The 24952-nt window shown below is 36.0% G+C and overlaps 1 pseudogene; it reads left to right on the top strand.

Annotated features, from left to right (window-relative positions):
* The first annotated feature begins 261 nt into the window (after positions 1-261).
* Positions 262-753, top strand: LOC100729749 (small nuclear ribonucleoprotein E-like; annotated as a pseudogene).
* The last annotated feature ends 24199 nt before the right edge of the window (positions 754-24952 follow it).

The following is a 24952-nucleotide window of genomic DNA, read 5'->3' as shown; positions in this document are numbered from 1 at the left end:
TAAGGCACCCAGCCCTTCTAGCTCTGTGGTCCTTGATATCCCAGAGCCTTTTCAAGATGGCAACGTGCCAACACTCCCTTTGTCTGGAGACCACGAGGGTACTCAAAATGGCGCTGCCTCCATACTGACTCTGGTGGTGAAAAAAAAAAAAAAAAAAGAAAAAAAATGGGGGCTGGGGATTTAGCTCAGTGGCATAAGTGCCTGCCTTGCAAGCAGGCAGTCATGAGTTCAATCCCCGGTACCGATAAAAAAAAAAAGTTGCCATTAGAGCTAGTGTGGTGGGTGCTGTAGTCCTTGTCGGGTTCCACCATGGCGTACAGGGGCCAGGGCCAGAAAGTGCAGAAGGTGATGGTGCAGCCCATCAACCTCAACTTCAGATACTTGCAGAATAGATCCCGGATTCAGGTGTGGCTCTACGAGCAGTGAATATGTGGATAGAGGGCTGTATTATTGCTTTTGATGAGTACATGAATGTTGTATTAGATGATGCAGAAGAAATTCATTCTAAAACCAAGTCAAGAAAACAACTGGGTAGGGTCATGCTGAAAGGAGATAATATTACTCTGCTGCAAAGTGTCTCCAACTAGAAATGATCAGTGAATTAAGACAGCAGTGAGAAGCAATGGCAGGCAATTAAGATAAATGTCAATTACAGTGTGTACCCATATAAAAAAGGCAGCTGATTAAGTGGTTTGCCTTGGGAGTATTTGTAAAATGTTTGTTCATATTGTTTTGTCTATCCTTATGTTTTTACTGAGGGCAATAAATGTAGGGCTGTTTTTACTAAAAAAGATAAAAAAAAAAAATGGCGCTGCCACACTCCCTTCTCTGTACCGCCCTATCTACCCTGGAAATGGGAGCTTATCCATTCTTACAAGTCGAGGTTAAAAAAAAAAGAAAGAAAGAAATGGGAGCTTAGTCGCTGGAAAGACCAAGAGGTGGTTTGGACTTGGGTAGGATCAGGAAGTCCATGGTTTGCGCCCACACCCTGTTGGTTCTTTCCGGGGCTCCAATGTCCCAGACAAAGTCAATTCTACCTTTGTCCCACAGCAGCAGTGGGCAGATCATATTGTAATTCCCCGGGAGAATATTTTTGTGCTCACTGGGGCTGCGAAACAGTTGCAACAGGGTGGCAACCCGCCTTCCCCGACAAACACCTTAAACTGACATGGGGGATGCTGGGGTGCAGCCTAGATGACTACCCACCGGCCAATCAAAGACCCTGTCAGGTTCTAAACATCACTGTCATCACTCCTGAGGACCCAGGCTGGCTGATAGGACTCACATGGGGACTTCGAGTCTATGAGTCAGGCAAAGACAGGGGAAATCTTATTCTCATAAAAAAGGTTCCCCTACAGATTTCATCCATGCCATAGGCCCAAATCCTGCTCTACAGCCAAAATATAATCCAAATCTAAAATACAATCAGGCCAATACAGATCCTGTTACTGCTGTTCAAACAACCACAGTAAGTCACCCAACCATAAGTGTTTCTCAAGCCCCCCCCACCAGATAGATCATATACCTGCCCCTCAATATTCACATTCTGACCTATTCAGTTTGATTAAAGGGGTATACATGGCCTTAAATCAGACCCAACCAGATCTCACCCAATCCTGTTGGTTATGCTTGGCTGCTCCTCCCCCATATTATGAAGGAAAGGCCCTCAATTTAACTTTTAACAGTTCTTCTAGCTCATATGCCTGTGACTGGGGCAATCACCACAAGCTGACGCTCCCTGACATCTCAGGTAGAGGGACTTGTCTTGGGGACTCCAGCCGTCCACCAGCACTGGCAGCATGACTCTGTGCCCAGTTTCAGAGTTTAAGCCAAATAATTACCTCATTCCACCCACAGGAACATCTTGGGCCTGCAATTTTGGCCTCTCACCCTGTATAGCAACTACTGTTTTTAATAAGTCTACAGATTTTTGTGTTCTTGTACAGGTTTTTCCTCGCATAACCTTCCACCCAGGAGACTACTACCTCCAGGCATCGCAGACCAGCTATCTATTTAAGAGAGAACCTGAGACACTCACCTTAGCTGTATTACTGGGGTTAGGAGTCGCAACGGGAATAGGAACAGGGACTAAGGCTCTAGTGTTGGGAAATCAGCATCTAGCTCAATTACAGGCAGCAGTAGATCAGGATTTAAAAGAACTAGAAACATCTGTGATGGCCCTGCAGGTGTCCCTGACATCTCTATCTGAGGTAGTCCTACAGAATAGAAGAGGGCTAGACCTCCTATTTATGAAGGAGGGTGGCTTATGTGCTGCCCTCAAGGAAGAATGTTGTTTTTATGCTGACCACTTGGCAGTTGTCAAAGAGTCCATGAGTAAACTAAGAGAGCACCTCAAAGAGAGAGAAAAAGAGTGCCTAGGAGAAACCACCTTCTCCTCCATGTGGGGGGGGGTCTCTTCCCTTACATTGCCCCCCTCTTGGGACCCCTAGCCGCCTTGCTGTTACTGCTTACTGTAGGACCTTGTATTTTTCAAAGGATCATGATGCTCATTAATAACATTAATAACAGGATTGACACATTTATGGCAAAGCCTTTCAGGTACATTACCACCAGTTGGAAATGGCAGAACAACAAACTTATCGGGAAAGAACACCCACTGATGGCCCACATGATACTGTGGCCCAAATGCCCTGAGGCACTGGACAGGCAGCCAGAGACGGGCAACTAGGACACATATGTGGTACCAATTGGCCATCTAAAGCAGGCCCAGGACCAACAGCTGTCCTGCAGGCCCACAATGGGTAAGACTCGATTGGGTTCATATGAGGAGTCCTTGACCCAAGACAGGCGCTGTCCTCCCAGGGCCTGCCATGTTCCTAAAAATATATATATAATAATAAGGGAGGAGATGTAGGGAGTGGCTTAGAATGGCTGCTGCTGCCCTGCCCCTCCCACCTGAGGGCATTCTGTGTGTCAGCCTACATTTCCCATGATCCTCCTCTTGCCTACAGTGTCCATGAGGTGAGCAATTTCCTGCTTCAGGCTATATCCCCCATAATCCTCCCCTGCTTACGTCATATATCCGGATGTGACGATAACATTCAGATAACATTCCATGCCCTCTTCCTTCCCCATTGGCCCGCCTCCACCCTATATAAGTTGTAGCCATTTTAAGAATAAATGAGACTCAACTGGAATCTCATCCTGTCTCCATCTCTCTCTTTTCTCTTGCCCAGCCCTCCATCCCCGTCTCTTCTTCAGGCGAAGGCCCGCGGACTGATCCGCGGGACGGATCAAGTTTCCTTTTGGGTCAGATGTGTTTCTTGTATACAGCGTATTGTGGGATCATGTTTCTTGATCCATTCTGTCAGCCTATTTCTTTTGATAGGTGAATTGAGGCCATTTACATTTATGGATATCACTGATATATACTGGCTTGACTTTGCCGTGCTATGTTCCAGTTGTTTGCTTTCTGATTTTCCTCCTTGTTTAATTGCTTGTCCGAGCTGGTGGTTTCTTTCTGTTGTTGTTCTGGGGTTGTGGTCATTTTTATCTCTATCTAGTATGTCTTTCAATACTCTTTCTAGGGTTGGTTTGCTGGATGTGAATTTCTTCAGCTGTTCTTTGTCATGGAAGTATCTTGTTTCTCCATTAAATTGGAATGAAAGTTTTTCTAGGTACATCAATCTGGTTTGAAAGTTGTTCTGTTTCAGGGCTTGAAATATCTTACTGAAAGTTTGTCTTGACAAGGATTTGTGTTGAAAAGTCTGCTATGATTCTAATGGGCTTTCCTTAATAGGTGAGTTGTGTCTTTTTCTAACAGCTTTTAGTATTCTGTTTTTATGCTGTATGTCTGGGATCTTAATTATTATCTGTCTGGGTGTAGATTTGTATTGGTTGTGACTGTTTGGCATTCTATATGCCTCACTTATCTGCATATCAAAATTTTCCCCATGTTTGGCAAATTTTCTGCTATTACTTCTGTGAATTGTCTACCTATGTCATTTGCACTGACTCCTGCATCTTCACTGATACCTATTAATCTTATATTGTTACTCTTGGCATCATCTTGAAGCTGCTGGATTGTCATTTCATGTTGCTTTGTTATTTTTAAAAGTTCTGTCCTTTCATGATCACTAATTGTGATCCTGTCTTCAAGGTCCAAAATCCTACACTTAGCTTCATTTAAATGGTTTCGCCAGCTTTGAATAGAATTTTTTGTTTCTCGGATATAGCGTTGAGTTTGTTTCATGAATTCTGCTTGTTTCCTATATTGTTCATTTAAGGTTTCAATCAGTTTCCCATGCTCCTGTACTTTCTTCTTTAATTTTTCTTTGTGCTCAGCAACTCCTTTACTAAGGTCATTTCTACCTTTACATGCGAAAGTACTTCTAATTTGATTTCCTCTGCAGCCTCATTGCAGTTGTTGTTTTATTTCCCTTGCTATCTTTTCATAGATTTCCAGTGTGTTACTTTTGAAGTCCTCTATTTCAGTGTCTCCTGTACTTGCTCCTGGTGGACTAAATGTTTGAGATTGCATTTTGCTTTTTCATTTTGCCATTTTCCCCTTTTGAGTTAATGTTTGGTCCTTCAATCCTACTAGTATCAACTATTGGTAGTGTATATCTTGGGGTACTAATGTAAGGTTCATATTTGTCCGATTGCTGGGTCCCTCAATGAATAGATTAGCCAGTCACCTGACTTCCCACTGCAGGGCTTGTGGGTGAGTCCTATATTCTTCCTGGGCTGACATGCCAAGTAGTTTTGATATAGGTCAACTTTTTGTTCCTGCTATTACTTTATCTTCAGGTTATTCCAGGTCATTAAATCTCTGTCTATAGTATTTGTGACAGTTGAGGCCCTACTGTGTCCCTATTGTGGGCCTGTGTGTCTCATAAGCCCTTTTGGTTTTCTCCAAATTGGGGGAGTTCTAATTGGCACATTTCTCACCCTGCCTGAAGTTTTCTGTGTGCAGGAACAGTCACCAACACTCTAGTCAGACTCACCAAGGTCTTACATTTAACTGGAGGGAGCTTTACTACTGGCCTTATTTACCCTCTGTACAACTCTATTTTAGGGGCATACTCACCACACTGACTAGAGCCTGCTGAGATCTTCTCTTTGGATCTTCTCTTCTCTTTGGATTACTGAATCCCCCTTCAAGCTAGCATGCTTAATCCACTGTAGCCCAAAGTTCTGGGAGAAAGGTGGGAGCTGAAGATCAACAGCAGTAATAGGTCCAGGAGGTAGGGAGTGTCCCCAAGGGCCCAGCAGATGTCCTGGGTCTGGGCATCCGCTGGATGCAGGCCAAGATCCCACAGCACAGTGACATTCCTCAGTGGCAGCTGGAGTAGCACAGTGATTATTAACTTTCTGAGACTTAACAAGATGGGTGATTTTTACTTTGTGAGACTTAACAGATTGTCTCCAGTTCCCTGCATTTTCCTGCCTATGACATAATTTCATTTTTCTTTTTGACTGAATAATGCACCATTGTGTTTATTTACCACATTTTCTTTATCCATTCCCCTGTTGCAGCATATCTAGGTTGTTTCCATAACTTAACTATTACTCACACTTCATCTTCAAAAATTCATTAAAACTTCACAAGCTTTCTTTTCACATTTTTATGTGTGTTCCTTATTACCTTCTTACACTATCCAAGGCACAATATTTTTCCTGTCCACTGTCTTTTTGGAAGAGATTAAATACCCTGTGGAATACATGTCAACAGGTTGTCTTACAGCCTTCCCTCTCTGATCTATTCAAGAAAGTTATAATTTGAAAATGATCCTTTCTTTCTTTTTGCTTTCCATGTTTCCTGTTTTCTCTCTCAGTTTTTCTTTTTATCTTATTTTTTGATAATTAAATAATATGATTTTCTCTTTAGATTTATTACATCTTGAATGGAAGTGGGATTCGTAGAAATCATATTGAACTATTTTTTTCCTCTCTAAATACATTCTAGCATGAGGCATTTTAATGAGGCATTTTAATCTGTATATATTGTATTGCTATGATTAGTTTTTTCACTTGTAGTCTTAAATTACTGAGTCTTACATGTCACACCTATTGATTGTTTGGATAAGCAATTATATCTGTTGATAATTTTCTGTAACCTAGGCACTATCATAAATATGTTTCATGCATATTATGGCACTTAATCACCTACTCTGAAATATAACATTATTTTAATCTTACAGTTAAAGTAAGTAAATACAGAAAAATGAGATTTATAGGCATGCAATGTTTATAGTAGAGTCTATGTCTTTACGCACAGAAATGCCCATATTTGAATTAAAACTCTGTTGTGGTTAACCCTTGAAATTTTAACAATTTTATCTTTAAAGTTCTTGTCTACAAGGCTATAGAGCATACAAATGAGCAGAGGAAATTATCCTGTGAGTGATGGACAAATACAATCAGGACTGTGATCATAGGAGAAGGAAGACACCACATAAGGACAGTTCTAGATCCCATGTAAAGAACAAACTAGACTTTTTATCCCCAGATTCCACCCCTGACCATGCACACAGAGAGTAGCTTACTGTCCTGCAGGATGAGCAAGGACTATCAGCAGGCAAGCAAGACACTGCCTCAGTAAATTATTACAAAATAAAAAGAGAGTATACATATACTTTTCAGTAAAGCATATCAGGAAGGAATTAAATTTCCTTGAAGAGGTTGAAATATAAAATTGCGAAGATTTTGCATTAGAAAGACCCATTTTTAACAAACCTGCATAACAGATACAGGTTTTCAAAGCAGTACAAAATCAATAGTAGTTATTGCAATGCCTCTTCTTGTCTTCAAAATAGCTGCAGACACCTTCAGACATAGTAAAAATCAAACAGAACAGAATAGAACTAACAAAAACAAAGTAACAAATGCAATAAAGGACTTCAAAACAAGATGATTGGCCTGGGGATTTAGCTCAGCAGCACAAGTGCCCGCTTGGCAAGCACAAGAGCATGAGTTCGATCCCCAGTACCAAAAATTTAAAAATTAATTAATTAATTAATGGAAACCAAAACAAGATGATTGCAAATCCAAAATGGTTACAATGATGCATATCTTGCTATCTTTGAAATAGCTGCTCATGCCATTGGATATAACAAAATCAATCATAACAAAACAGAATAAAACCTAACCCCAAAAAACAATGAAAATAATACAGGACCTCAAAAGAAGGTAATAGAGAATAAACAATGGCTGCCACCTTCAGAAGGAGATCCAACCTAGATGCCACACTGCATACTGCTATCCTCTGAATAGATGACCAGACCACCAACTCTAGATCTGTAAGGTCACTGAAACACCAAACACCACAAGCATCAAATTGCATTTGACCTCAATAGCTATCATTGCAGCCCGTGTTTCTCCAGATCAGGCAGTCACTTATGGGAGTGTGGATTGGTTCTTGTTTGCCAACCTGTGCACCAGAAGGGCTGCTATCTGTCTGTTTCCCTGCCACCAGTGGCCTACTCATGTCTTTGGTTCGCAGGGTGAGCTTGCTTGTTGGTGAATCATTGTTTTCTCTTCTTGCAAATTTATAAAGAGCTAGTATTGCAAGCCACAATTTTAAAAGAATTATTAATTAACAGTAGAAAACTATCACAATGCTTGCAAAACTTACTGAAACTCAATTGAAAGAGTTTATTGTAAAAAAAGATACTGCCCATAGTTTTTATATAGAATTTGTAGCAGGTTTGTATATCATTTTCTGGTGCTTATCTTTACATGAATATAAACACACATATATAAAAATCTTTGTACATTTGAAAAGTATTAAAGTAACAAATTCATTGCATTCAAAAAACATTTTAAAAAGTAACATTTTTAAAATTACTGATCCCAGCATAGATTGACTCGAGGTCAGGTCTATCCCAGAATTTTTAACATAACTTGTAGACACTTGCCCATCTTAACAGCATGACTTGTATCTGTATGTTCTTTACTCTAACTTAGGTCACATGGCATGAATTCAAGATGAGATGTAGCACTATAATTCCATGTAAATATGAGATAAGTTGTTGATGGAAGAGTTTTGAAGTTTGATTGAATGAAAACCATAAAACCAAGAATAATTTCATCTGATTTGTATCAATAGAGAACAGTTTATCAGGAATAAAGGCTGAAATTATTTGCAGGAGCTAAAAATCATCAAACAAAACTAATTTTGCATTTCATTAGATTTTAAAATTATATTACTTTTACTTTCAAGGTAAAAGAAATAGTTCTGTGTTTATTTGATTCCCTATGCTGGACCAGTGGGAATTATTCCAAGACACTTTCTTTTTAACTCAAATACTGTACATTAAATGTTTTGAACATTTTACAACCAACATTATATATATATATATATATATATATATATATGTATGCATGTATATATATACATATATATGTATATATATGTATATATATATACATATATATGTATATTCCTTTTAAAATCATAGAAAGTCTACATGTAATTTGTTTTGCACATAACAGTCTTTTAAAATTTGGAATGTGACCTACTCATTCTGGAGCTTAGTTAATGTTGTCTCGATATGGTTTGTCTTTCTCCTGTTATTCTCTAGTCTTAGAATTTAGCATTACATTTAGGTCTACTATCAATTTTTGAGTTATATTTTATGAAAAATGTCAGGCCTATCATTACATTCATATTTTACATATGTGTGTAGACAATTACTCCAGCATCATTTATTAAAAATATTATCTTAGTTACATTGAATTGTCTTTTGTTTATTTATCAAAAATAAGTTGATTATGTTAATGTGAATCTATATTTGGAGAAGCAAGTTTTTATATACATGCCATTTTGGAATCTTCTGTAAAGAATATTTGTCTTTATCACCTATTTTTTCACTAAATAATTTAATTATATAAATATATCCACTTATTTTATATTTTTGGTTATAATCCAACAATACTTTGCTTATTTTGTTAGTAAATTATCTCAGCTTTGGTCACTGAGAATTATTGAAATTGGTTCCTGTATGATTCTCAAATTGCCCCCATTATTTTTTTAACTTTTCTTAGTTTCTGACAATACATGAATAATGCTTTTTTTTTTTTTTTTCTTTCCTTTACCTCTATGCGAGAATCAGCCATTTCTCTCAGAATGCCTGGTTCCTTTCTTTGGAAATAGGTGCATACTGTCTTTTGAACAATAATTTGCTTTCACAAAGATACGTCAAAACCCGGAAAATTCTCATAATTTTCTCCTAGTAGTTAGATCTGCTTCTCTTCGTTTTATTATAGTAAGTGTCAAAATAATTCACCTTCATGCCCAACAAGAAAACCAAGGAAGCCTAGGCTTCATCACAGAGTCTCTGTGCCCTGTGAGCTACATGTCAAACAGTTTTACTTGTAATATGTCATAGCTGTGGCCATCTGTCTTACAGCTCTTACCTTTTTCTATTTTTGATGTTGTAGCAAAATGATGGTAAACTCTAAAATCAAGTGGCTGGATTTCTGTAAGTCCTTCCCATGCCTTCACTCCTCTCATCTCAGATCTCCATCTATGTAATACTTTTTCTGAAAAACTTAATTCTTATCCTGAATCAGCTGAACAGCATTTACTTTCCAAGTTCTTACCTACATTTCCCTTTCTTATCCTACCACAAATACACACACACACTCAAACACAAACACACACAAACACACATTGCTATTGCACCTCAAAAGGAAAAGTGTGAACTTATTTGCCATTAATAGAAAAATCTATATTTAATAAATAATATGTGTGTTAGAGACCATGAGAGAAGTTAATAGTGTGCCAAATATAACTCTTAAATACATATAAACTTCTAAATATTTTGTGCAATGTTTTATTATGTAAGCTATTTATAAAGTAAAAATTTGATGATTTTTAATTTGCTCCTTCGTGTAAATGGTAATGTTTCCTAGAACAACTCAGTAATTGAAAATATAAATTAGTAGCAACAGTGATAATCATTTCTAGAAAGTAGCAAGCAATTCACAGAATAAAATTTTAAACCTTATGCAACATCATCTACCTACTTACCAATAATTAGGGCATTTTTCAAATGCATGTATCTTCTTGTATTTAAAAATTAGAAAATCAAAAGATGGAAAGTAGGGAAAAGGAGTGGAAAAAGACTTAAAAATCTTTAAATGTGTTGTTCATATACCAACTACCCATGATAAACTTAGTCATTTCACATCACAAACATGAACCATGAAACAAATAATAATGAAAAGGAGAAAGGAGCAGATTAAAATAACTCAAGATATGTTAAATATGTGCATTTCCTCTTTAAGATGAATGTTAATATTGCAAACAGTGAATGTGTGCCAATAAAAAGACATTAGAATAAGAATCCTATATTTTCTTCAAAATTTATCAGAGTACATTGTTAAGCCAAGCACAGGAGTACCATAATTGTGATAAACTTTCATTTTAGTTTGAATTTAAATATCTGCAAATATATTCTAGTTTCCTTTAGTGTAACCATAGAAATATTGTTGAATTCATTAAAGTGAAAACACTAATTTAACACAGTATCATTAAAAAGTAAACAAAGCTTTGCCTAACAGTAAATAATTTCTTTTCTTGCCTCTTCTAATACTAAGACCCTTTTTCTGTTATCACAATCTTTAAATCTTCATAAGAAGACATGGTTTATAAATACTCTTAAGGCACACCATTCCACCAGAAGGTAATCTTTTAAATAGGAGTGAAGCATATCAGCAGCCAAGTAGTAGAAAACATGCTCCTAAGGACACGTGCTTAGGGCTTACTTCATGTGTGTGAGTGTGTGTGTGTGTGTGTGTGTGTGTGTGTGTGTGTGTGTGTGTGCATGCGTGTGCACGTGTGTGTGGAGCTGTCTCTAAATGCTAACTCAGCAGTCATATCCATAAAGAAATTATGGACATAATGTTATCATGAAAATGTCAGTAATAATCATCTAAAGTAACTAAAACATTATTAACAAAATATATGTCTTAAATATTAACTCTTTAAGAAATAGAACTATGGTTCCTGTATGATGGGTAAGTCCAGCAGAGGCCCGGAACTGTCTTCTTCACCTGGGGGCCAGGCTCCGGCTTTCTGTCGTTCTAGTGAGTCCAGCAGAGGCCTGGAACTATCTCTTCAGCTGGGAGCCGGGCCCCAGCTTCCTGATGGATGAGTGGGTCCCACGGAGGCAGGGAACCGGAACCGTGCCCAGCCCAGCGAACTCTCTTCTTAGCCTGGGGAGCAGGCTCCAGCTTCTTGTTGGTTGAGTGAGTCCAGCAGAGGCCCGGAACTCTCTTCTTCAGCTGGGGGCCAGGTCCCGGCTTCCTGTTGGATGAGTGGGTCCCGAGGAGGCAGGGAACAATGCCCCAGTCTGGCAAATTCTTTTCTTCCCCTGGGGACCAGGCCCGGACTTCCTGTTGAGATCGGAGAGTAAGGAGGGGGCAGGGAGCTCCATCGCAGCCTGGCTGACCTCTCTTCCTCACTTGGAACAAAACTTGAAACTTGAAAATATAGGAAAATGACAAAACAAAAGACCAAAATGCAGTCTCAAACATCCAGCCCATCCCAAGAAAGCCTAGGAGCCATGTGCATAGAAGAAAATACATGCCACATAACTAAAATTCCTGAAATAATAGTAACTGAAATAAACTCTGGGAAGCATTAAAGGAAATCAAACTAGAAATAATCTCTCAGGTAAAAGAAGAAATGATAAAATAAATGAAGGAGTTGCTGAAAATATCTAAAGACACAGTTAAAAAACTTGAGGCGATAAACAAAAAGAATACCTGGATGAACAATATAAGAAACAAACAGAATATATAAAGTAGATGCAAAGAGATATATAGGAAATCAAAAATTCCATCGAAAGCTGTAAAAACAGCCTCAATGAATGCGAAGATAGAATTTCAGACCTCAAAGACAAGATTGCAGCCAGTGAACAGGAAAGGAAAGACCCTTTAAAAATAACAAGAAATCAGAAAATAACAATTCAACACCTGCAAGATGACGCAAAGAGGAACAACATAAGGTTAATAGGGATAAATGAAAAAGAAGGGAATGACATAAGGATATCAAGAGGATATTTAGAAAAGTAATAGCTGAAAATTTTCCAAACATGAAATTTGAAACTGATATCAAGATCAATGAAGCATATAGAACTCCAAATAGCTGTAACCAAAATAAAACTACCCCCAGACACATAATAATGGCCATCCCAGAAAAAGAACAAAAGAATAGAATATTAAAAGCTGTCAGAGAGAAAAGACAGATCACCTATAAAGGAAAAACTATCAGAATCACAGTAGACTTCTCAGCACAAACAATAAAGTCAAGAAGAGCATGGAGTGAAGTATTTCAGATCCTGAAGGAAAATGATTTCCAACCTAGACTGATATACCCTGGATAACTGTCCTTCAAAATGGATGGAGAAATAAGATACTTCTATGACAAAGAACAGGTGAAAAATTACATGATCACCAAGCCAACCCTGCAAAGAATACTGAAAGGCAGCCTAGATGCATTAAGGAAAAAAAACACTAAAAAAAGCAGACAATTAAACAGAACTGAAAGATTAAGATGCAACAACAGAAAGATAACATGTCAACAATAAACCAATATATAACAGTTATAACCATTAATGTAAATGGTCTCAATGCACCAATTAAAAGAAATAGACTGGCAGAATGGATCAAGAAACAAAATCCAACCATATGTTGTCTATAAGAAACCCATCTAACCCAAAAGGATACTCACAAACTGAAAGTCAAAGAATGGAAAACGATACCTCATGCAACAGGAACCCCCCAAAAAGTGGGCGTGGCTATTCTGTTTTTAGACAATGTGAGCTTCAAGCCAATAATGATCAGAAGGGATAAAGAAGATCAGTACATACTGGTTAGGGGAAAGCTCCAAGAGGAAGAGATAACTATCTTAAATATATATGTACCAAATTCCAGAGCACACAATTATATAAAACAAGTACTAACATAAATGAAAAACCAAGTTAACAGTGACACAATTCTAACAGGAGATCTTAAAACACCATTGACACCAATAGACAGATCAACCAGACAGAAAATCAGCAAAGAAATAAAAGAACTGAATCGCACCTGTGAACAAATGGACTTAATAGACATATACAGAGTATTCCACCCAACAACAACAGAATGCACATTCTTCTCAGCAGTGCATGAGTCATTTTCTAAAACTGAACATATATTAATTCACAAAACGAATCTAAATAAATGCAAAAGGGTTGAAATCATCCCTTGCATGCTTTTGGACCATAGCACTATAAAATTAGAAATTAATGATAAAAGATACTACAAAATTCCAACAAACACATGGAAACTGAATAACGCACTCTTGAGTAATCAGTGGGTCACAGAGGAAATTAAAGAAGAAATTAAACACTACCTACAAGAAAATGAAAACACAAATACAACTTACTGGAATCTGTGGGATGTAATGAAAGCTGTCCTCAGAGGAAAATTTATTGCACTGAGTTCCCACATCAGGAAAACAGAATGAATGCAAATAACTAACCTGATGCTACACGTCAAACAGACAGAAAAAGAAGAGCAAGTCAAGCCCAAGGCCAAAAGAAGAACAGAAATTATAAAAATCAGAGCAGAAATCAATGCAATAGAGACTAAGAAAACAATCCAAAGAATCAACGAATCAAAAAGTTGGTTCTTTGAAAGAATAAATAAAATCGATAAGCCCCTAGCCAACCTTATTTTTAAAAAGGGGGAAAAAAGCTCAAATTCATGCAATAAGGAATGAAAGAAGAGAAATCACTACAGACCCTATAGAAATACAGAAAATCATCAACACCTATTTTGAAAACTTCTACTCTCAAAGGTTTGATAACACAGAGGAAATGAACAGACTCCTAGAAGCATACAAAGTACCAAAGCTAGGGCATAAAGATGTAAAACTACTGAATAACCCAATTTCTATTAATGAAATTGAAAATGTAATTAAATCTTTACCTACAAAGAAGAGCCCAGGCCCAGATGGATTCACTGAAGAATTCTACAAGAAATACAAAGAAGACCTAATGTCAACACTCCTCAAACTCTTCAATGAAATTGCAAGGGAAGCAATCCTTCCTAAATCGTTCCTAGAATCAAATATTACCCTAGTACCAAAACCTGAAAAGGACCCAACTGAAAAAGAGTACTACAGACCAATCTCCCTAGTGAACACAGATGCAAAAATCCTCAATAAAACATTGGCAAATAGGATGCAGGAAATCATCAAGAAGATCATACACCATGACCAAGTGGGTTTCATTCCAGGCATGCAGGAATGGTTCAATATATGTAAATCAATAAATGTAATACACCATATCAATAGAGCCAAAAGTAAGAACCACATGATCATTTCTATAGATGCAGAAAAAGCTTTTGACAAGGTCCAACATTCATTCATGATAAGAACCTTGCAGAAAATTGGAATAGGTGGTCTTTACCTCAATATAATAAAGGCCGTCTATGACAAACCAACAGCCAATATCATACTAAATGGCCAAAAATTGAAGGCCTTTACTTTAAAATCAGGCACAAGACAAGGATGTCCCTTATCACCGTTCCTATTTAATATAGTGCTGGAAATACTACCCAGAACAATTAGAAAAGAGAGAGAAATAAAAGGTGTAAAGATAGGAAAAGAAGTTAAGCTATCATTATTTGCAGATGACATGATACTCTATATAGAAGATCCCCAAAACTCCATTGAAGGACTGCTAGATATAATAAATAAATTCAGTAATGTAGCTGGATATAAAATCAATACTCAAAAATCAATAGCATTCCTATACACTAACAACAAAGTCACAGAGAGAAATAAAAGAGGCAACACCCTTCACACTAGTAACCAAAAAAAAAATGAAATATCTAGGAATTACTCTCATGAAATAGTGAAAAACCTGTACAAGGAAAATGATAATACATTGAAAAATGAAATTGAAGATGATCTTACAAAATGGAAAGACATCCCTTGCTCATGGATAGGAAGAATAAATATTGTGAAAATGGCTATTCTCCCAAAACTTTTATACAGATTCAATGCAATCCCAATAAAAATACCATCAATATACCTCATAGAACTCGAGAAATCACTCCTAAAATTCATCTAGAGCAAGAAAAGACCTAGAATAGCAAGGACAGTTCTAAGCAGCAAAGGCAAGGCCGGAGGTATCACAATCCCTAACTTGAAGTTATACTACAAAGCAACCGTAGTAAAATCAACATGGTACTGGAACCAAAACAGAGCTGAAGATCAGTGGAATAAATTAGAAGATACAACCACAACTACAAACACTCAACCACCTTATCTTTGATAAAGGGGCCAAACATGTTCACTGGGAAGAACGACAGTCTCTTTAATAAATGGTGTTGGAAAAACTGGCTCTACATATGCTGAAAACTAAAACTAGACCCATGCCTATCACCATGTACTAAAATAAAATATAAATGGATCAAAGATCTAAATATTAAAACAGAAACACTAAATCTATTGGAAGTGGTTTGTTAAACTGGTTAAAAACCTTGAAGACATAGGGGTAGGTAGAGAATTCATGAACAAGACTCAAACTGCACTGGAAATACTTCAGAATCAGTAACTGGGATCATCTCTTATTAAAACGTTTCTGCACGTCAAGAGAAATCTCCAGCATAGTGAAAAGAAAACCCACAAACTGGGGAAATATCTTAGTGAACTGCCCCTCAGACAAAGGACTTCTGTCTAAAACATATAAAGAATTAAGAAAAAATCAGACCCTCAAAATTCAAAGACGCAATCCAAAAGCGGGCATCTGAGATGAATAAACAATTATCTAATGAAGAAATACAAATGACAAATATTTGAAAAAATGTTCATCATCATTAGTCATTAGAGAAATGCAAATTAAAACCACACTGAGATTTCTTCTCACTCTTGAAAAATGGCCCAGATCAAGAAAACCACCAACAACAAATGCTGGAGAAGCTGTGGGGAAAAAGGAACTCTCCTGCACTGTTGGTGGGAGTGTAAACTAGTGCAACCATTGTGGAGGTCAGTCCGGAGATTTCTCAGAAAACTGGGACTGGAAGCCCCATTTGACCCAGCTGTACCACTTCTAGGCATATTTCCAGAAGAACTGAAAGCATCATACCACAGTGATATATGTGCACCCATGTTTATAGCAGCACAATTTGTAATAGCCAGATCTTGGAAACAACCTAAGTGTCCATCAACTGAAGAATGGATTAAAAAAGTTGTGGTATTTTTATACAATGGAGTACTACTCATCTATAAAGAATGATCACATTGAGACATTTATAAATAAATGGATGCAGCTTGAGACCATACTCATAAGTGAAATAAATCAAACTCACATGTATAAATACTGAATAGTTTCCTTAGTGTAAGAAATGATAAGAATACATAAAAGTATGTGGTAATCATGATTCCCACTCATATTGGTTTGAAGCCATATAATGTTTTCACTCATTAATCACAATGGTTTTAACCTGGGTTGTTCGATTTTAGTATCTATGATAGCACGAATAGCTATTTTGAAGAAAACAACACAACATAAAAGCTAGTGCTGATTTAATATCATCTTGTTTTGACGTCCCATCAAGCTGTAGTACATCTGTTTCCACTGGTTTTAACATGTTGTATCTTACTATATTTCACTATATGCTATAGTATAAAAAAATTCTTTAAAGGCAAAGTGATAATAAGGAAACTGTTGTTCGCTTTCTATTAGCTGATTCTAAATACCTTGTAATTCTTGCATTCTCTTGAATGACTTCACACTGTCTTGATATGCTTGATGTTATAGCATATGAAGTTACACTCAAATAATCCAAGGAAAGAGGCACTATGACTACTATTACGTTATGTTATCTGGTGGGGTAAAACACAATGATGCTTGAATGGTTTGGTTTTGCCCTGTGTTGTTCTGTTACAATGTCCTCTCTTATCCCAATCTCACTCCTTTTTTAAAAATTAATCTATTTTCTCTCAGTTTTTTAATTAAGCGAAAACTAAATTAAAAATAGTGGGACACATTATAGTAACTTTCTTGGTTTTCCTATTAACCTGATTTGAACCCAAGTATTGCTTTCCCCATCTTGTTCTCTCTATTCTATATTCTATTTTGCTTGATAGTATAAGGTTTGAGGGTATAGGCAACCACTTTGAAGGCAATAAGATATACTATGATGCCCATTATGGTTGACTATTATCCTTTTTTTGGAGTCCTGCAAGGTCTTCAGTGTAGGTTTTATTGATCTTGTTCTGTACTGTTTTGATCAATTCTATTATACCTGATGATATAGACAACTCAATTTAAAAATAGCAAGAGGCACAATGGTAACCACTTTTGATCACCTGGCATTCTATTTTTGCATCATGTGCTATGCCCACCCCTCTGTTCTAACTGACTCTGTTTTGCTTAGTCACATTTGGTTTTATTCTCTTCAAAACAAAAAAAAAAGTAATAAGAACCATGGGAGTAATAAAACCCAAAAATTCTAATTGTTATTGTAAAAAAGAGAGGAAAGGAAGGTGGACTAAGGGATATAGCTGCAGGTACGTTCGAGTGTGTAGGATGGAAAACCATATTACTGAGCTTTTATTGGATCATTGAATAGAACTGTCTCCAATTTCACTGTATGAATGTCCACTTTATATGCTTTAATTTTGTAATTTAGACAACTGTTCATGGGAAGATAATATGTAACCTATTAACTGGTGATTTCTTACTGCATATTTTTTTCTTAAATACTGTATTACTTGTACCCTTTTAATTTGTTTTTTATGTCCTTTTTTCTCTTTAAATAAAAAAGAAATAGAACTATGAATATATATTTACATATGCTATATATGTATATATATATATATATATATATATATATATATATATATAACATTTTCTCAAATTACAATGCAGCTAAGGAGATATGAAAAATGTACTTATAGTGACTGAAAAAAACAGTGTGCAGGGTAATTAAGTGCAAATCAAATGTGATGTCTCTAAAGGTTCTGGAAAGCAAGTGGAAAGAAACTGCTGAGCTTTCTCTTGGAAGTGAGCATAAAGTAATTGCAATTTATGTATTATTGGGAAGGCATATGCATACATAAACAGGAGCATGAAAAGGAAGCTATCTCATAAAATAAAGAAGCAAAAACATTCTGGAAGATATAACTTGAGAGAGAATTAAATATATCAGATTTCCATAATAGAAAATTTCTGATTTTTTTGTGTGTAAAAGAGCTTTCAGAAGCCAAAATACATTTGCAGTAACATTTACATAACTTTTTCTACAACTTTAAACACACTTTAAAGAAACTGAGTATTTGCTCTATAGTCTAGTCCCAAATTCCTGTAATTACCAAAATCATTCATCTACAAAATTACAGTAATTCTTTTCCTGTTAGTCTTGCAAAGAAACATGTAAGAATTATGTAAGACTCAATATAAGAATGTTCTTTATGTCACAGTTATAAATTAGCTATAGAATAGGAAAAAGTATTATTCATTAGCTGTACTATTCATAGATACATATTCAGTCATTTAAATAGGGAAATAAAAGTTAAAGATTATATTTAAAGATTAAATATAAGATAATTTTAATAAAATACAAGTGAATTAATGTTTCCATCTTCTATTTTTTGCAAGAAAAGCTATCAATCTGGAATTCAAAACTGCATAATATTATGGCCTACACAAGTAACTTGTAATATTGAAAATTAAATCACATACAAGGAAAAACTTTTAGTTGCTGTAATGGTTGATACATTGTGTCAACTTGAGAAGTTTACAAGTTTAGCTAATTGACTCTGCAGGGGCCAGGATCATCACTCTGTTAACATCCTCATCTTGTGCAAGAGGAAGACATGGAGCTGGTGTGAGCACTACACCTACCCTGGGTGGTGGTGGGGGGTGTTAACCCACTTACCACATAAATGAGGAAAAGAGGCTTACTTTCCTCCCTTATGCTCTTGTTGTTTTTGCTGTCTTCTGCCACCTTGAAATGTTGCCCGCATGCTGTGTCACCCTGCCTTGGAGCCAGCTAAGAACTGAAAACTCTACAGACTGTGAGGTAAATAAACCTTTCATTTTTTTCATTTTGGGTGTTGAGTATTTTGTCTCAGCAATGAAAGAAAAGTAACTGAGATAGAATTTGGTACCCGAGAAGTGGGGTCATTGTTGTGACTATCCATGAACAAGTGTTTCAAGAGCCTTTGGGAATGGCTTGGGCAAAAGTTTGGAAAGATGTGGAGATATTGCCAAAGAATAGACGTAAAACATCTTAAGCTGTTTCGTATGAGAGATTCTGCTCAGAGTTCAAAAAGCCAGAAAACCAGTAAAGACCAGGCATGGAAGATTTCTACTGTGATAAAAGACTGCATTGGCTGTTGGGTTCCAGATATGTATGCTATTGCTTGACATTAAGATTGTCTGCACTTTGCTTGTGTCCAGAGATTTTGCTTTAGACTGAGATTAATGGTAGCAGGCTAATTAATCCTCAGGAAAAATTTCAGTGCAGTCAAAATTTGAGCAGTGGTATGGCTATTGTTGGGGTATTTTAGCCCAACCTATGTTGAAAATAAAGATCAGGATGATTTAAAATGTGAGTTTTGTCAGGAAGGAAACTCTAGTAAAGCTGTGGACTAAAAGAGCTGAGGGAATCTTGATTGCTGCAAAAGAACAGGAGAATGTAAAAGACAGCCTGAGGGCATCACAAGAAGCAGTAAGTCCACCCTTTGTGGCCTCAAAACTGCAAAAGTAAAAGACTGCTTTCAGGAGAAAGCCTCAGAGTACCATGTTCCAGAATGGCAAAAGCATAGAAAATTTGTTTCTCAGAATTGGATTCAGAGTGCCCAGCAATTGATTCAACTTCCACAGCCAAGAGAGAAAAGCCCAGCTGCTTTCCCAACTGGCAGCAGACATTGCCATCATCCAAGTAGTGCTGGTTTTAGATGCATGAAGAATACAAGAGTTTGGGAGATAAGAAGCCTTTCACCCAGATTTGGAAGGTCTGGGAGGCCAGGCAATGTGCCCCTGAATGGGCAGTCTGTGAAGCTGTGAGGGTGAACCCAAAGGTACAAAAGAGACCCTAAAAGTTTGAAAAAGCTAGGAACATGAGTAATCTAAGGAAACCTGCAAGGAGGGAGCAAAGTGGGCCTAAGAGAGAAGCCATCGGAGCTATAATTACCAGAAGTAACATAAAGATGAAATTACACAAGTTCTTTAAACTTCACAATTTGTCATACTTTGCCTGAGTCGCTACACAGGGAACTACAGAACTATTTGCCTTGCTGGATGTGATTATTTTCATCCCAATCCTTTGTATTCCTCATTTGTAACTTTTAGAATGGTAATGTTTATCCTGTATCACTGAATATCGTAACTGTTCAACTTTTCCTTTGTCCAGAGGCTTGCAGCTAAGTATTTGCCTTAGCTCTTGGTGGAGACTTGGTGCTTGGACTTTTAATTAATGCTGAAAATGTTCAAACTTTGGTAACTTGCAGATGCACTCAATGACTTATGCATGGATGGATGTGCTGGGGTTTTGGGGGGCCAGGAGTGAAATCTATGGTTGTAGTATAATATAATGTTGATAGACTTAATACTGGTCCTTAAGGATTTTTAAATCTGTGTTACAGTGTTCAAGTTGTGAAACAAGGAAAATAAGCATGTTTTTGAATCTGAAAATTTATTTAAAGAAATGCGTCTAGTCACTAAATTAACAAGGAATTGATTGTAATGGTTGTTACATTGTGTCAATTTGAGAAGTCTAGAATCTTAACTATGTAACTGGGCAGTTTAACATCGGAGGGTGTAATGGACTTGCCCTTCTCCCACTGGATTTTGTTTTTTATATCAATTTGAGAAGTTTAGAAGTTTAAGTGAGTTAGGGTCCTTACTTTGTAAACTTCTCAGCCTCTCAGCCTGTGTAAGAGGAGGGGCATGACAATGGTGTGAGGGCTACATCCACTCTGGAGGAGGGTAGCCCGCTTATGGAACAAGGGAAGAAAAGAGGGTTGCTTACCACATTTACTCTTGCTTTTGCTGCGTTCTGCTACCTTAAAGGTTGCCCCTGTGCCATGCCACCCTGCCTTGGAGCCAGCTGATTACTAACTGCAATCTTCACAAATTGTAAGCTAAATCAACCATCTTTCCTTAATTTGGGTATTGAGTATTTTATCTCAGCAATGAAAGAAGACAGTTGCTCCAAAGACATCATGGGAAATTTTTTGGCACACATAAATGAATGTTAGAAATTAATGTTTTTTTTAATAATTCAAATATTTATCTTCTATATCCACAGTTTTTCAATTCTTTGAAATACAGATATTTTCATTTGAAATTTTAAAACAAATTTATCAGCTTTAATTTAAATTCAATCTGCTAGGCGGCGGCCATCCCAGGGGGAAAACCACCCAGCATTTCCCAAGATCCAGGACATGTTGGAACTTAGAGCACTGGGAAACCAAGCAACCAGCCTACCTCCTTGGAAAGCAGCGTGAGCCTACGAGCACATGGGCTGAGAATCCAACATCCCACCCCAACCCCTGTTAGCAAATGGGAGCCACAAGTCTGAGCATCTCTTAAAAGGTTGGCTGTATGCAATATAGCAAATAGGGGAGATTTCCTTGTACCATCTCTTTGAAGGCAAATATTGTTATCACTGTTTTTCTTTGTTCTGATTAATTGTATTGCTTTATTCAATATTCTGTTTTTGTTAAGTTCTATAATGCCTTGTATTTCATTTGATTTTGCGCTACCTGAACAGCTATTGTGAAGACAATGAGATATTCTATAGCATCTATTACTGTTACCCCAGTAACCTATTGGGACATTCTGTACCAATTTCACTGCACTGTCTCAGCTGGCTATATCTGTCATGTTCTGTTGTATTTCACTACCTTCAAAATAAAAAATAAAAATAAAATAAATTCAATCTGCTAAAAATATTATCTCACTAGAATTATTTTTCTCTTTCAACTCATCTCAAAAAACAATTTATTCAGAGTTTGAGACTTCACTTTAGTGGTAAGTAGCTTTTAAAGAGATCTTTCTTACATTAATTTATTACAATTGTCTTTCATATTAGCTAATTTATCTTATCTCAGTACAACTTACTGTCATTTACTCCCAGGATTCTAAATATTCAGTAAAACTGTATAATTTGCCTGTCTGTTCTAGAACAGAATAATCTATCTATGAGATACTAAAATAGTCTATTCTATTATATATTACTTAAATTTCACATAAATGAGCTCTGAAACAATTGTTTCTTCAAAGAGAATTCTGACAATTGCTTTAGCCACCTTACAATCTTCCCTTTCCTTTAAACAGTAATTCTTCACAACAGTTTTTCAATTTTATTTGTACCTCACTTCTTGTATCTATATATTCCAAGCACACTCACTTACAGGTTAATTTTATGCATAAAATAACAAAAGTTATAAAAAATAATTATGTTAACTCAAGTTCACATATCCACATTTCATATGGCAGAAATTCCCACAATTTCAAAATAATCTGATACATATTTTATGTTGACTAATTCACTCTACATGCCTACAAAACACATGGCATAAGTACTACATATGTCCTTATCATCTTATTAAATAATGATGCCAATTATTAAATGAAGCAAAATTATGCAAGTTAATTTATTGAGCACATTATTATGACCAAGGATATTTTATATTAAGTGATGATTGTCACCAGAGACAATGTGACCCCCATGTGGAACATTTAATAATGTCTGGAGACAGTTTTGATCATCATGATTGCAGAAGTGTCCCTAGCTTCCAGATTTTAAGTCTAAGAATGATATTAAACACCCTTGTCTACGACAAAAAGTTATCCAGTTTAAAATGATGTTAAAATTGAGAAAAAACTGATAGGTATGGAGCCATCACTGTGATAATTTATCTATTTATTTCTTGATGGAAGAGTCACATTTTTATTTTTAGTTCAAATAATTCTCTTATACATTGGTCCAAATTATAGTGTGCAGTTCTGCATTTATGTATAACATTCACTCTATAAATATATATAACAAGGAACCCTCCTATTACTGTACCTAATGTCAAGTATTTCTCTAACCCATTCACACTGAGGATAGGATGTGAGCGTTTATGGCTATTATAGCATTATAAATTATGTTAGTGGGCCAAAAAAGGAGATGAGTATATTCTGCATAATTTACACATAATTTATGTAGCACTTTGAATCTACCGTATTCTGTTTCAGTTTTAGTGAAAAACAAGAGGATAGTCAGTTTCCACCATTTTTAAATATTTTTGTGCCTATAGGTAAATCTTGATCCAAGTTGATCCACCTTGTAAACACAAGATAATCCAATCCTTATAGATACTGACATTATTACTTAGCATGACTATTTTGTTAATAGTAGAACTTGAATTAGGTATGTTCTCAAATGGTTAAAATAACTATTACCAACCTTGATTTGGATTGGGGTGTTCTATTAGATATACTAACCTGAGAAGATTTGTCAACAGCAGATAAAAGTATCCACAAGTACACTGAACATTCAGAAAAACTGACCTTTTGTTGTATTTTAGCTTCCATGTTTTCAGTTCATGTGTGCTAAATTCTTGAAGCAAGCATTACAAAATTCCTTGAAAATTCATATGCATTCCATATATGATGATAATGTTTTTATCATCATTTTCTAGATAATTTATCCTAAATTGTAAATTTTTTCTCACAGTAGTTTCAAAAGAATATCCCTTTTTCACATTTCCCCCCTTAAGGGAGCCATCACTTAAAAATGACTATGTAATAATGAAACATTTCATAATCTTTTAAATTACTAAATCATATCTACTGAATAAATGTACTTTTCAAGAATTATCAGTTGCTTAGAATGAAACAAATGCAGCTTAACTTTAATGTCCAATTAGTTTCCATAGCAAAGACAAATTAAATTAGTTTTATGAAACACAGAACTATATAGTATATATACTACTACTTAGCTGATAAATGATAATGAACAAGTAATTTATTTTTACTATTTTCAACATCATAGATTTATCTTCAATATACAGTCAATCTTTTTATTTCCAGTTAGCTAATAGTATACATGAAATCAATTACTGAATAATTACTGTACACTTAAAACAAAATGATATCTTTATTAGGCAAGTATTTCCTTGTAACCTTCTACAAATTTTATGATACATTTCAGACCACACTATACAATATTATCCCATGCCTCTTCTGGTCTTTAACCTGACTTCAACTATGTTGACATTTCTGGCCATATATTTTTATTAGCATCCGCCAATAAAAGATCTATAACACAGCCAAATTTATTTTTTATATTTTTATTTAAAGAGACATTTTCAGCTCAGTTGTAAACATTGTATAGTTCTAAAAATACTCTTGGAGGCTGATTTTTTTTTTTTTTTGCTTGACTTCAATATAATTATAGCTTGACTCGGTAAGTTTGTTTGACTTAATAATGCAGCAAAGTCTCATTTTGATGGGGAAGTTTTCCTCAATGTTATTTTAAGTAAATCCATTTATAACCCTCACCCTTTGTGTACTGACTGGAACTCTCAGTTACTTGATATGTCCTGAATCTTTACTTGATATTTTTGTAGGCTTCTAATATGTTACGTAACCTACAAAGCCAGAAGTAAAGCACATTGTCACTGTGATCTTTCTTTAATTGCTGTCCAAATGCTTAAGTGCAAATGAAGATACACTATTATGAAACTTTGTTTTTGTTTATCATAAATATTTGTTTAAATTCCTTAAAATGAGAATAGGCATTACAAATGTATTCTCACAAATTCCATTAATTATTTTTGTTCTTTATTCTCATAAATCCAGTGGTGCTTCACAGCAAACTAAGAGAAAAGCACAGTGTTTCAAGTATCAAATTAGACAATGTGTTTATTAACACACAAATAATTACCCTTCTGGTTGGATATGCCATATAAAATTACTGTGTTGTG

Source organism: Cavia porcellus, unplaced genomic scaffold (genome assembly GCF_034190915.1).
Source record: "Cavia porcellus strain 051 isolate PalLab524CR breed Dunkin Hartley unplaced genomic scaffold, mCavPor4.1 scaffold_8, whole genome shotgun sequence".
NCBI classification, from domain to species: Eukaryota; Metazoa; Chordata; class Mammalia; order Rodentia; family Caviidae; genus Cavia; species Cavia porcellus.
Note: the sequence above shows the minus strand (reverse complement) of the source record. Positions and strands in the feature narration are given on the sequence as shown.